This window comes from Emydura macquarii, unplaced genomic scaffold, assembly GCF_026122565.2.
Source record: "Emydura macquarii macquarii isolate MOO-44397 ecotype Brisbane River unplaced genomic scaffold, CSIRO-AGI_Emac_v2 contig_587, whole genome shotgun sequence".
NCBI lineage: Eukaryota > Metazoa > Chordata > Testudines > Chelidae > Emydura > Emydura macquarii.
This window is the reverse complement of record NW_027130724.1, coordinates 16,941,681-16,956,488: the sequence shown is the minus strand read 5'-3', so window position 1 is coordinate 16,956,488 and position 14,808 is coordinate 16,941,681. Positions and strand designations below refer to the sequence as shown.

The 14,808-nt window shown below is 40.0% G+C and overlaps 1 protein-coding gene across 1 annotated transcript in view; it reads right to left on the bottom strand.

Moving 5' to 3' along the window:
* The window catches only part of MICAL2 (microtubule associated monooxygenase, calponin and LIM domain containing 2), a 184,250-nt gene extending 181,437 nt beyond the window's left edge, over window positions 1-2,813 (bottom strand). Inside the window, exon 1 of the mRNA XM_067540830.1 lies at window positions 2,796-2,813. The gene's annotated coding sequence lies outside the window, so the exon portion shown is untranslated. The remainder of the gene's footprint in view (window positions 1-2,795) is intronic.
* Window positions 2,814-14,808: the final 11,995 nt, after the last annotated feature.

Genomic DNA, 14,808 nt, shown 5'->3' with positions numbered 1-14,808 from the left:
GCCCGGCTGCCCAGCAGAGCCTGAGGCGGAGGGTGCGGGGGACTGTCACCAGCGGGAAGGGGCAGAGCAGTGGCGTGGTGTAGGGTGCACGGAGCGGGACGGGCGGGGCAGTTTCCCCAGGGCTTTGTTTTACCTGCACGGCGCTGACCGAGGGGGCGCGGGGTGAGGCTGGGGGGCAGGAAAGGAAGGACTGGCAAGGTGTGTGTGTGGGGGGGGGTGTGCTGGAGCCAGGGGCAAGCGGAACGTGAGGGGGGGGGGAGGCAGCAGACTCAGGAAAGGGAAGGACGAGGAGGTCCTTGGGGGAAATGGGGGAGCAGAGGGGGAGGGCGGAGCTGGGGGTGTGCAGAGGGAGGCAGGGCAGGGCAGGGAGGGACTGTGGGCAGATGGTAGGTAGAAAGGGTTTGGAAGGGGGGAGCTGGGAGGAAGGGGAGGAGGAGAAGGGGCCTGAGGTGATGGGCGAGGGGTGATGTGGAAGGACAGACAGGGTCGATAGAGAGGAGACGGGGTGAAGGAACGGGGAGAGGTGGGCAGTGATGGGAAGAAGCAGGAGACTAGGGAAGCGAGAAGAGAAAGTGGGCATTTGCACTGGGGAGAGAGGGGGCTGTTTGCTGGGGAGGAATGGGCTGCTTGGGGAGAGGGGGAGGAATGGGTGCAAGAGGAGGAGGAAGGCCCATAGGATGTCGGGGAGACCGGAGGATTTGGGGGTACTATTTGCAAACTAGGAAGTGGGTGGGCGCTAGCCCGCCCACTGCCTAAGGCCCCTCCCCCGGCCTAAGGGGCGGAGCCACTGGACCCAGAACGCAACTGAACACTTGGGACAACAAATTAAAAAAACAGGAAGGGGCGTGGGGGTCAGAGGTTTAAACGAAGGGAACCGGAAGGGGACACCGAGCAGAGAACCCTGCATAGCGCCCACTGCTCCCAGAAGGTGTCAAGGGAGCCAGCGGACGTTGCCCAGAGGCACTCTGCCCGGATGCGTGAACACACGAGGGAACGGAAGTAGGCCCCACAGTCGCAGAGCGCCCGCCCGGCCAACCTTCTCTCCCTGGTCTTGTAGATGGCCAATTTGGCCAAGGCTAGGAGGAGGTTGACGAGGAGGTCCCACGACTTTGTGGGGCCACGGATGGGGTGTGCATAAAGGAACAGATGCAGGGAGAAGTGCAGCCAGAACCTCAGCAGGAGGTTCTGGAGGAACCGGAACAGGGGCTGCAGCCTGGCGCACTCAAGATAGACGTGCGCCAGGGTCTCCTTCATGCCACAATAGGGGCAGGTGTCGGGGTGAGGGGTGAACCGCGCCAAGTACACGCTTGTGCTCCCGGCTCCATGAAGGAGCTGCCAACTGATGTCCCCGGCAGGCCGTGGGGTCAAGGTGGAATACAGACTGGCCCCCCCGGGGGTCCTCCCCCTCCACAGGTGGCAGCAGGTCCCGCCACTTGGTAAAGAAGAAGTTTTGAGAGACTGGCGAGCTGAGGGAGAGGTGGAGAATGAGGAGAGGCTTTTGGAAAGGGAGGAGAGGAAAGCGACCGAGAAAGGAGGGCGGTATTATAAATAGGGTTTTGGCACTAGCCAGCAAAGAGGGCACAGAATGGAGAGATTTGCAGGGAGGAGAGAGATTTGGGTCTGGTTCTTTGAAGAGGTGCTGAGCAGCTCCATTTGAAGTGAATGGGAGCTGTGGGAATTTATTATCACCCACCAGCTAAAGACTGTTGCTGGGGAAGTTTGAAGGGGCATTGGAGGGGTTCTGGCCAAAGACATACTTCAGACAGGATGCATTTTTCTCCTTTGAATTTTATTTTTTTCCAAGTTCCAAGGATCATTTGTGCCTATCAAGTCATATCTGTACACACAAATGGCATGGCAGCAGCAGCAGCAAAGAGTCACCTTTACACTAAGATCCAGCTGTTTTCAACCCATTTGTGCAATCAGAGCAGTGTGAAGGGCCTGGAATAGGAGCACAGAATTGGACCATGTGCATGTTCTGATGCTTTCTAATCTACCTCTGGTACTCGTATGCCCCCCTGTAGTAGTATATGAGTGCCTCACAACTTTAAAGTTTTTATCTTCAAAACATCCCTATCAGGTAAGGAAGTGCTACTATCCCCATTTTACAGATGGGGAGCTGAAGCACTGAAAAACTAAGGCCCACATCCTCAAAGATATTTAGCCCCTTTACTCTCATTGAAATCCGTAGCTGCTAGATGCCTAAATACATTTAAGGACCTGTGTCTAAGTGACTTGTTCAGGGTCTCACAAGAAATCTGTGGTGGAGCTAGGACTGGAACTCCAGTTTCCCAAGTCCTAAGCCATTTGACCCCATACACAATGACGTACTCTGAACCAAATTTAAAACCAGTCTGACGTGAAGAGTAAACCAGAGTAGATGGGGCCTTATTTGTCACTATGAATGTGCACAGCTAAAGGTAATATAATATACAAAGAGCTAAATGTTTAAACAGTTGTGTGAGGCAAGATGTAAACTTCAGGGTAATGTGTCTCCTGGAGTATACTTCTTAGTTTGGTTTCAAAAGCTATGACTATTGCTTGTTCCTTGTATTGGAGAGAGAGATGAAAGCAAGGCTTCTTCAAAGACAGCATTAAAAATATTATTAAAGTAATTAGAGTCTGACCATCTTCAGGAAACACGCAAAACCTTTCTCTTTGGAAAAAAGCCTTCCACTTGTGACACTCAACAGTAATGCCCCCTTTACCCCTAAATCCTTACCAAACCCCTTAAAAAAAAAAGAAGAGGAGGAAATGAATAAAAATATTTAAAAATAGTAATCAAATTCAGAAACCTTCAGCAGCATCATGGGGAAGGCTATCACTGGGCTCCAATGCAGACTGCAGAATCCTTCCACCTGACATGTCTTAAACAGTCTTTTTTCTTTCTTTCACTGTACTCTGCACTCATCTGTGACCTTTATGCTGCATCGTTTAAGTAATTGCCATTGACCTCAATAAGCATAGGCTGAAGCCCTGTGAGAGGAAAGACAATTGAGAAGGTATACTTCTCTGGAGAAATGTATATTTCACTGCAATACAGCCCCCTAAACACCATTATTTACAGAATTCAGATAATGAAAAAATATATTTCACAAACTCACAATCCATTGGTCAGAGTTAAGCTTGTGTTGCAAAGAAATATACTTTTTGTACACATGGTAAGTACAATTGTTTGTTTATTATGAATGTAATATAATATTTGTGATGCATTTAACTATTCATTTCCTTGTTGTTAAACATGGGTTTTGTACGTAGCATGAAAAGTGAGTACACTGTTGTCACTTAGCCACCTGAACGGGTTTGTGAAACAGTTTTTTAAATTGTGTATTATTATGCACTTCTTTACCCGGAATCAAGATACACACAGTTCACAGACCAACCTATGTCTCTCCAAAGGAAAAGATACCTTAGATACAGTCTAATTACTTTGAGTAAAGGGAAGTTCACCCTAGTAAAGACTGAACAAAAACTAAATCAGAATTTGGCATTATATACAGATCTACTAGCCACTCCACCATGTGAGGGGGTGGGGATGCAGAAACCAGAGAAAGGAACGATAACTCCCCAAAAATATATATACATTGTGGTGAACTTGCTTCCACCAAGAATATGTTACCTGAGATTAGCAAAGGAACCAGGATTTCAGCCATTTTTAATAGTGTAGCTGCTTTGTAGATTCTTCTCATCAGACCCCCCACCACCACCCTATTCCTCTCCTTTTGAATGACAAGAAACACGCTATAAAACATAACAGAACTACAGTATATGAAAAATACTGAAGCCTCATCAACTTGTAAAGATTTATCCTCTCTTGTGATTATACAATGCACTCCTTCTTTCTCTAATTTATGTAAGCATATCTGTTCAAATTCATATACATGTAATATTACCTCCATGTTTGGCCTTAGTATTCTTGTGTGTTCTTGTTGGACAGATTTTAGGTCTCCTCAAAGTTAGCCAAACTTTTACATAGAGAAGAAGTATGGTCCAGAGGCAAGGACGCTAGCCTGGAACTTGGGAGACAGCATTCAATTCCCGGCTTTACCACGTATTTCCCCTGTGACTTTGGGCAAATCATTTACTCCATCTGTGTCTCAGTTCCCCATCAGTAAAATGAGGATAGTAGCACTTCCTAATCAGAGAGGTGTTGTAAGAATAAATACATTCAAGACTAAGGGGTGCTCTATATTATGGTAATGGTGGCCATGTAAATACCATAGCTATTTGGTCACTGTGAGATTTGAGTCTGTTGCCGAAGTAATGTGTGGTTGCCATGTTGCAGTATAAAAAGATAATTTGTCAATTACTGTAAATTGCCATGTCCTTTGAATCCACTTTGTCTCCAAAAGACAGTTGTTTCTTTTACAGCAACATGGCTATACTTGCTAAGATCACATAGACTCTTAAGTCACTGGAGTGGTTTGTCTAAAATAATTTTGCAGTATAGAATAAAATAAAATCTCTGGTAGGAAGTTAGTTTCTGGATGGGGAATATACCATTTTCAGAAGCCTAGAATATCTGGATATTCCCATCACACATAGAGGAAGGAGCCTTTCCCAAAATACATTGCCCAGAGTGTGTCAGCTAATCTACTCAGTATATTGATGAAATACATTCTAAGCAATATTTTTATTTGAGTCTCTAAATCCATTTGCACATTTGTTCATGTATGTCGAAGAACAGCTTTGTACACTTTTGGGTCCTTGGTAAATAATAAATATTTGGACCATTCCAAAGAATCCCTTTTTATTCATTTTATTTTTAAACTAATTCTCTAGCACACTGATTCTCAACCTTTGCAGACTATTGTACCCCTTTCAGTAGTCTGATTTGTCTTGTGTACCCCAAGTTTCAGCTTCCTTAAAAATTATTTGCTTACAAGATCAGACCTAAAAATACAAAAGTGTCACAGCACACTGTTACCAAAAAATTGGTTACTTTTTCATTTTTACTATATAATTATAAAATAAATTGATTGGACTATAATATTGTACTTACATTTCAGTGTATAACATATAGAGCAGTATAAGCAAGTCATTGCCTATGAAATTTTAGTTTGTACTGACTTCACTGGTGTTTTTTATGTAGCCTATTATAAAACTAGGCAAATATCTAGATTAGTTTATGTGCCCCCTGGAAGACCTTTGTGTACCCCCAGGGGTACACATACCCCTGGTTGAGAAATGCTGCTCTAGCACATCTTGCCCCCAGAGGATTTCTTGTTCATTCATTGCAGAAATTTGGGGAAAGGTCTTTTATTATAACGATTAATTATTTGTATTAGCAAAGTGCTAAGGGACCCTAGTTCTAGACCAGGTCCCCATTGTGCAAGGTAGTATACAAACACAGAATAAAAAGATGGTTCCTGCCTCAAGCGACTTACAATCCAAGTATAAAACAAGAGACAACAGAGGAATATAGACAGATGGAGGAGCACAAGCAAACAATGAGACAGTACAGAAACAATTAGTCAGCATGGTCGACAGTGGTCTCTGCACCTTAGCAACCTAACTATTGTCAAGTTTTTTGCCCTTTGCTATTCTTTCTTTCACTATTTCCTGTATGTTTATTGCTTCTGCTGCAAATAGTAGTGATTAGTGTTTGCCATTGTCCCATTTACCAGAAATGCCAATATTTATACACACATCCTGAGCTGCTTCCATCCTTTTCCAAAAGGCACCCTCAGATAAGCTATCCCACTAGTCTATGCTACATCGTTGAGTGCGGATGCCTGTTAGCGTACCTCCAGATCTGGAATGCCAGTTCCCCTCTTTCTTCAGTTCCAATCATTGTTTCCCAGTCTAAAAACAACTGTTTTTTCCTTTAAGCATATTAATTATTTTCAACATTTTGAAAAATGTATTGGGGAGCTTGATTGGGAGAAGCTATGCCATATGTACAAATCTGGGAAATTTTACTATTTTGATCTTATTCATTAGTCTGTTAAGTCTTCATGAAGCTTTTTTTTTTTTTTTTTTTTTTTTTTTTTTTTTTTTTTTTTTAAAGAAATGGTTTGATATTTCTGTGACAAAGATCTGCCAAATTTGGGGGCACGGTGGTTCCTAGTTATATCATTCAGTATTGATTTAACTGACTCATTTCCTAAGTCTATTCTACTTCAGTAAACTAGAGTTCTTTTCAATGTCATCTATCCATCCAGTACGGCCTCCTCAAAGTCTGCAGTTTGTGAATCCAAAAACTTCTCTCATCAAAGTCATGGGAAATATATTTAGCAGTATTGGAGACAACTCTCAGTTTAGCAAGGCATGCAATTACCACCTCTGCATTTATTCTAAAAATAAATAAATAAATAAAAATCTAATTTTAGAGTGGTATTTCACCTGTATCTAGACCACATAAGCAATAGCTGGGACATTAGTGATTCTGTTATTTTTAATTAAGAAAAAGGGTTTGGTTCTGGAAAGCAACAGCCAGGATCCTATACCTTGGGAGTCATAATTGCTGTGTATTTCACAGGTACTGATCCCTAAACATCTGCTAAGGTACATTTGAAAATAAAAGGAGATTTGACAGCTAATCAAACTAGCTTGTCAATGAGATGCGAATGTACATTCAGATTAAAGAATTCCTGTAAACAGCTGTACTTCTTCCTCCCTTAAATATACAATTCTTAGTTTACATCTTTTCATGCTGTTGTTCAAGGTTTTAGCCTTCCAATTGTTTGTAGCTAAATGTTTTCCTTCATGAGATGGTAATTATTACATGAAGATCCTCTACTTTATCATTGTTTATTACCAATGAAGTGTCAGTGCCTTTGGGATTTTCCTCCACCAAGATTTTATTTTCCATTTCTGTCATTTATATTTGTTCTGCTGTGATTTGCAGCAAACTCCACTTTGAGAAGTAAATATGTATGGATAACATCAGGACCTGCTTTTCCTCCTGTTAATTAATGGCAAAGTCCCAGTGGGTTCTATGGGAGAAGAACTGACTGCTTTAAGGTCTTTGCACTTATTTCAGTAGGCTTTGGATCCGGTCCTTATTTTCTTAGTCAATCCTTGCAGCAGTGCTACATTAATATCCTTGAACAAATGACTCACTGTGAATCAAACAACCAACCTCTACAGTGTTGCTAGGTTGACATCCTGCATTGGTGTTCTTATACCTCCTCTAAAAACGGAAGTCTTAAAAATATTAAATAAAAGCAACATTATTTTCTACTGATAGTAAACCCTGGATGTTACTGCAAAATAATAGAATGTTCTGTTTGCTCTAATCACAATTAATACTGTTAATATGATCTTAACTTCAGAATAAGACTTTGCAGGGCAAAATGAAAACTTAAATTCCAGTTAAATAAAATGGCAAAGAAATTTAAGCCTAATTCTAATAATAATATTTCAAGTCAGAGGAATCCAGAATCAGTGCAGCTGGTAAATCAGATTCCATTTTATGATGAATAAATAATCCTAGATAAAGTCAACTGTACAACTCAGTAAATACAAACCACATTGCACTGTAAACATCGCATTGTAAAATAACCAACCACATTGTTTCACTTTATGTCAACAAAAAAAATAAAATAGTAGTTCAATAGGTACTTAGAAAAATAAAAATTGAGTATGGAGAATCTTATGTGTACAGCATATACACACATTTGAATATAGTTATAAGAATATGATTGTAAACCAGTAAATATATGGAATCTTCATTTAATTTGCATTAAGTATTTTCTTTGTATTGCCATTAGATAATGTAACTTCTCTGTATGAAACCTGCTGTCAAAGACAAGTATCAGTTTACAGTAGCCTCATCTTAGCTGAGCCTTTATTTAGTTAAGTGTATTATTTATGTCTGCAGGGGTTTTTACTGAAGAAAATTTCCGTGGAGTCTCTTTATAATCATTAGTGTTATCAGATAGGATAACACAATTTTAGATAATTCAAAAATATTGTGATAAGCCTTCTGAGTTTAAAGAGAGCTTCCATTGACACTCTAGGAAAGTTCCTATCTATTTCTCACTAGACAACTGAGCTTCCAGTTCTCAGACATAGTAGTTTAGTTCCAAAATGAAATCTCAAAATATCTTATTTCTCACTTTATCCACAAACTCTCTTTATCTTCCCTCCTGCCCCATGCTGAGTCTTTAACTTAAACCCTTCTAAATATCCTGTGTTACTTGTAATATATTTCTGTGTTAATAAATGAGAGGTTGCGTGTATAAACATCTAAGTGTTACAAGTTATATGGTACATCTCCTTTTCTAGTTTTCAGTCAAGGGGCTACCAACCATATATAAGTAACTCTAAATGTTACTAAAGAATAATAGAAAGTATTGTACAAAAGGGACTTTACTGTACCAGGGAGGGGATGGCCTTGCTTCTTGTACTCAGAAATGTCCAGTAAGCATCTTTAGGCCATTTATTAAGAGTTGCATTAAACAGAAATGTTTCTAATCTATCTCTACAAAGATAATATAAAACATTCAGCAAAATACTTGGGTATTAGTAATAATGTCGCCTATTATATAGCTGTGTCTACCTTGACAGAACTAAATAAATAAATAATACACACTTAGAAAAACCCTTTTTCAAAAACCATTTAAGGTTGCCAAGCAACAACAATTTACTCACCTTTCATTATAATTTACAAAATCCAGACACTTGAAAACAAGGAAATGCATAAGTGCTTCACAAATATTACATTGCAATTATATAAACAAACAATTATTCTCATTAAGTACAAAGAAAATGCATATTTCACTGCAACACAACAATCCGAACTGTGAACAATGGATTGTTGTGAGTTTTTTAAATATTGTTTTCACTGTCTTGATTTTGTACCTAAATATTTTCTTCCTGAGATACTGCTAAGTAGGAAATGTCAATAAATATAATTATCAGTTGACAGTATTTTGATAAAAGTAATTATAATTGCTGCTTCTTCAGAATAATGCTGGCTGTGGTTTTCAAAGGGGACTTTCAATAGGAGAGGGGCACCTAATATCCTTAGGCCCCTGAGGCCCCTAAGAAAATCCCTGTCGTTGTGAATATATACAATCCAATGGGAAAATTGCATAACATTATTGATTGTGCTAAAATTATGTATGTATGTATGAGGACTTACACTTGAGGCCAGACATTAAATGCGTGCATATGTAATTTTTAAGTTTCAAGAGTATTGTGTTGTGTTTATGATTTGAGATTTTTGAATAAATAATACTATTTTAGGAGAAAGCAGAGTTAAACAGGCTGTGTTGCAATGAAATATGCATTTCTCCATTGTAGTAAACCACATCAGTTGTCCTTCCTACTAAGAGCATTGAAGTCAATGGCAAAGCTCCCACTGACTTCAATGGGGCAAGATCTGGGCAACAGTGAAGAGTGATGCATGGTACCGTAGAAGGAAGAAAAAAAGACTGATCAGGACATCTCTTAGGTGCAGAGATCCTGCAGATTGCATTGGAGGCCACTAGCAATATAGACATGACTACTGCAATAGATGTTCACAGTGTTGATAAGAGAGCCAGAGTGCATATATGACACAGGAATTTTGTCCTAAATTTATATAGTCTTTCTAGCTATACCTATGTGAGTGGCTGCCTACACTATAAAAGGTCTACCTTTTTAAAAAAAGTTGGACTTATTTTTTCTGTGGATAACAAGTGTAATGGTTTATTGGAGTGTTCTGTTTTGCTCTCTGATTGTGGCTCAAATGCAAAGACTTGAAAATTTTTTAAAAGTTTTTTAAATTTTTTTTAAAAAAACATTCATTGCAATTGAGTTCTTCGATTCTGCATCCAGTCACAACAGCTTTAAAGATTCTGCTTTTCTATCTGATCACAGACAAAAGCAGTTTACTCTTATTTTCACCCCTTTATCCCTAGTTTCTTAAAATGGGGCCCTAAGGCATTTACTCCCTTGACCTCTAGCTATAATTAGGTTGTTCAAGCTTAGTCAGCTTCAGTTTTCCCCACATAAAACTGGCTCCATTCCAAAATTGTCAGTTTTCCATAAACATATGAAAGAGACCTTAGAGCTATATTACTCCTCTTTTCCTAAAGAGACTAAATCACAGTGCTTTACCACCACGAAAACGCAGCTACCCACTGGTGCTGGATCATTTTTTATAATGAGGGTACTGAGAGCCATTGAACCAAACTGTAAACCCTGTATATGATGGAAACCACTTCAACTGAAAAAACAAACAAACAAGAACCCTACAGCTGTAAATTTGTCAACAGGGTAGTTGGCATCCCTCTTTCATTCTTGCCCTTTCATGCTCAGAAGATGGAATCTCAGATTTGAACAAGGGGAAAGGACGATCTCATTGCATATTATAGTCCTGAGCACAAGGACAGCAAAGCCTCTTTGAACTCCCTGGGATGGTAATAACAGTGCTCTATGGAGAAACAAAGAATGGGCACAACTGCATTTTCATAACAGCTGAAATAAAGCCATCTAACAACTGCCACATTCCTAGAGGAAATCCTGTTGAGCAGGAACTTAGGACATTAGCTTGTTGTATTATCACTCCATATTATTTACACTACTGGCATTTGTTTAAAATGCCCTTCAGGGGGTCTTTCAAATGCAGCTCTAAGACTGATCTGTTAAACTTAAGGAGAGATGAGGTGGGTACGGTAATATCTTTTACTGGACCAACTTCTGTTGGAAAGAGAGGCAAGCTTTCAAGCTTACACAGAGCTTGTCTCGCTCACCAACAGAAATTGGTCCAATAAAAGATATTATCTCACCCACTTTGTCTTTCTTATATCCTGGGACCAACATGGCTACAACAATACTGTTAAATTTAACACACTTAAGGACCTGAACTTATTCTTCTCTTCATGTGGAGCTTAGCCTTCTTGACATGAAATATTATTTTGCTTTATGTGTAGTATTTTCCTGTAGCTAGTCAGTAGCTCTGATTTGTATTAACTATATGGCTCACGGGGGTTTGCATTTGGCCATGGCCCATTAAGCACTTCTATTTAACAAATCCCAGAAGCCAAAGACTAGGCCAGATCCTGCTATCTGTAAAAGAAGGTCAATTTGGAGTAACATCACTGGCATCAAATAAATACTCTGAATTTTTGCTGGTGTTACAGAGAGTAGCATCTGGCCCTTTACTTTCACCCCGATAGCCAAACATTTGTCATGGAACCCTAAATGCAACTTTTTATATCCATGGGTGATTTAAATTACATCTTGATAAACTGCAAACCCACGCTTACTCCTTTAGCAAGGTGTGTAGGAGAACTATTCATTGTGTGAAACTTTCGAACATAATTTCCCTTATTTTTAAAAATGCCAGATTTCGGATAAACTTTCTTATTTAATTAATTAATTAAATGAATTAAGGGAGTGCTTTCCTTCATGATCCCTATTGCTGCTCTTATCATTTACACTAGACATTATCAGAATTGGAATTTCTTAAATGTACAGTAGTAAGTACTTTAAGCCAATGTGTACATTTCATTTTGCACTCAGGGAGAGAATGTTTATGTGGACTGTATTCTATTCTATTTTATTTTTGCCCAATAAGCCCAATTTTTGGAAACCTGCCCACTCTTGCCTTCTTCTTTACTTTAAACTTTATGCTAGGAAACATCAGTAAATAGCGTTAAACCAAATAAATGTTTATGGTTCATTACTTTTAAGTATGTAGATTTTGGCTGCAGCCAACAGAATCCTTAATTCTCATGCATTTCACTGGGTTTCTTTTTGGAGGAGCTTTCCCAGAGCACTTCTCTTTCTCTCATACTTTACTTCACTAGTACTGCCAACACCCTAGAGCACCCTGCATAACAACTCTTACTCGAGATATTCTAAGTCTAAGTGATGGCCAGTGATGGTCAGTTGAGAACAATGCAAGTACAGTAGATTAAGTCACAGAGGCTGAATATGTTACACCTTCAGCTCCCCTATCTCTTAGTGACCATGGGCCTGATCCAAAGCCCACTGAAGTCAGTAAAAAGATTCCCATTGACTTTGGTGAGCTTTGGATCAGACTTCAGAGGAGCAAAGTTCTGATCTTCATCTTAAACACTAATCATCACTTAAGTTGAAGTGAAATATATTTTCACTAGATCACCACACTTTTTTCATGTTAACAAAACGCCTAAACAATAACATTACTCTTTTCAGTCAAATCACCAGTGTAGCAGTAGCCTATGCAACAACGCAACCAGATAAGATGATTAATAAAATGTTAAATAGGGTCTACGTGGGTGGTAAGGAGGCTTTTCAGTTGTGTTAAACTCACTCACTTTTTTAAAAAATCACCTTTTTTTCAGATGGTAAACAGGGACATGGAACTATTCAAGAACTTCAGACCAGGCACATGCTTAAGTACCTTGCTGAAGTGAGGCCTCAGTTTGTTAAAATACCTTTGTTGAAGAGCCAAACGAAAAACAAATGACTATACTAGGGAAACTGAGGCAAAGGTAATCTGAATTGTCAGTTTAATTGCTGAGCCTGTATTAAAATTCAGATGTTCCTAGATTCCACTCCCATATTCCATACTGCACTACATAATATGAGAAAGCACATATGACCCAGTTTGTTTGAAATGGAAACAGTAAGTCAGGCTTTTAATATTTTGTAATTTTAGCAGATAGGTTTCAACAATATATTCCTGAAATCCTTAAAGTAAGCCCTGGGGGAAAAAAAGATTAGCTGCCAAGGGAGGGGTTATTTTAAACATTAACAATCATTTTACTGTCTCTGGGCATTTAGATTAATATGCTAAAAGCCTAAAAATATTAGTGTAATTAAGTTCCAGAGGGGTAGCCATTTTAGTCTGTATACAGCAAAAACAACGAGAGTCCTGTAGCACTTTAAAGACTAACAAATTTAATTTCAGCAGGCATAAGCTTGGTAGCTACCAGCTGCACCTGAGGAAGTGGGTGGAAGCCCACGAAAGCTTATGCCTGCTGAAATTAAATTTGTTAGTCTTTAAAGTGCTACAGAACTCTCATTGTTTTTAGTGTAATTAAGATTTCTTAAACAAATATAACGAGAGTTCTGTGGCACCTTAAAGACTAACAAAAATATCTGGGCATAATCCTTTGTGGGCAGAAACATACTTCGTCGCATGCATGAAGCAGAAACTTCAGTTTGGTAGGTATATACACATGCAAGGATGCAAAGATGGACTACTAGCCATCAGGAACAGTATCCCTGATAATGCCATGGCACAACTGATAGCTGAACTTTGTGACTTTGTCCTCACCCACAACCATTTCAGATTTGGAGATGATTTATACCTTCAAGTCAGCAGCATGGCTATGGGTACCTGCATGGCCCCACAGTATGACAACATTTTCATGGCTGACTTAGAACAACGCTTCCTCAACTCTTGTCCCAAAGTGCCCCTCCTCTACCTACGCTGCATTGATGACATTTTCATCATCTGAAGTCACGGAAAAGAGTCCCTCGAAGAACTCCACCAGGATTTCAACAATTTTCACCCCACCATCAACCTTAGCTTGGAGCAGTCCACACAAGAAATCCCACTTCCTGGACACAACAGTGCAAATAAGTGATGGTCACTTAAACACCATCTTATACCGAAAACCCATCGATCGCTATGCGTACTTACATGCCTCCAGCTTCCACACAGGACGCACCACACAATCCATTGACTATAGTCAAGCCCTAAGATACAACCACATTTGCTCCAATCCCTTAGACAGAGACAAACACTTACAGGATCTTTATCAAGCATTCTTAAAACTACAATACCCACCTAGGGAAGTGAAGAAACAGCTTGACAGAGCCGGACTGGTACCCAGAAGTCATCTACTACAGGACAGACCCAACAAGGAAAACAACAGAACGCCACTGGCCATCGCCTACAGCCCCTAGCTAAAACCTCTCCAACGCATCATCAAGGATCTACAACCTATCCTGGAAGACTATCCCTCATTCTCACAAACCCTGGGATGCAGGCCAGTCCTCGCTTACAGACAGCCCCCCAACCTGAAGCAAATACTCACCAGCAACTGCACACCATGCAATAGAAACACTAACCCAGGAATGTATCCTTGCAACAAACCCGTTGCCAGCTCTGCCTGCATATCTACTCAAGTGACACCATCACAGGTCCTAACCACATCAGCCACACTATCAGGAGCTCATTCACCTGCACATCTACTAATGTGATATACGCCATCATGTGCCAACAATGCCCCTCTGCCATGTACATTGGCCAAACTGGACTGTCTTTACGAAAAGGAATAAATGGACACAAATCAGACATCAGGAATGATAACATTCAAAAACCAGTAGGTGAGCACTTCAATCTCTCTGGACACTCAGTAACAGACTTGAAAGTTGCCATACTTCAACAAAAACATTTCAAAAACAAACTCCAGTGCGAAACTGCAGAGCTGGAACTCATATGCAACTTGACACTATCAGACTAGGTCTGAACAGAGACTGGGAGTGGCTAGCCCACTACAAAAGATAATGTTCCCTGTTTTGACATTCACACCTTCTCATCATCTCATCATCTGTTGTGAACTGCCTCATCCAACCTGATTGAATTAACCTCGTTAACACTTGCCCTCCTCACTGTGATGTAACTCACCCATCCTTGCATGTGTATATATACCTACCAAACTGAAGTTTCCACTTTATGCATCCGATGAAGTGGGTTTTTGCCCACAAAAGCTTATGCCCAAATAAATTTGTTAGTCTTTAAGCTGCCACAGAACTCTCACTGTTTTGCTAAAAACAGACTAACACCGCTATCCCCTGGAACTCATCAACATGCAAGGCATTAAACGAATACATTTTTCAGTTTTTAAAACACTAAAGCCAATTTTTCACAGAAAA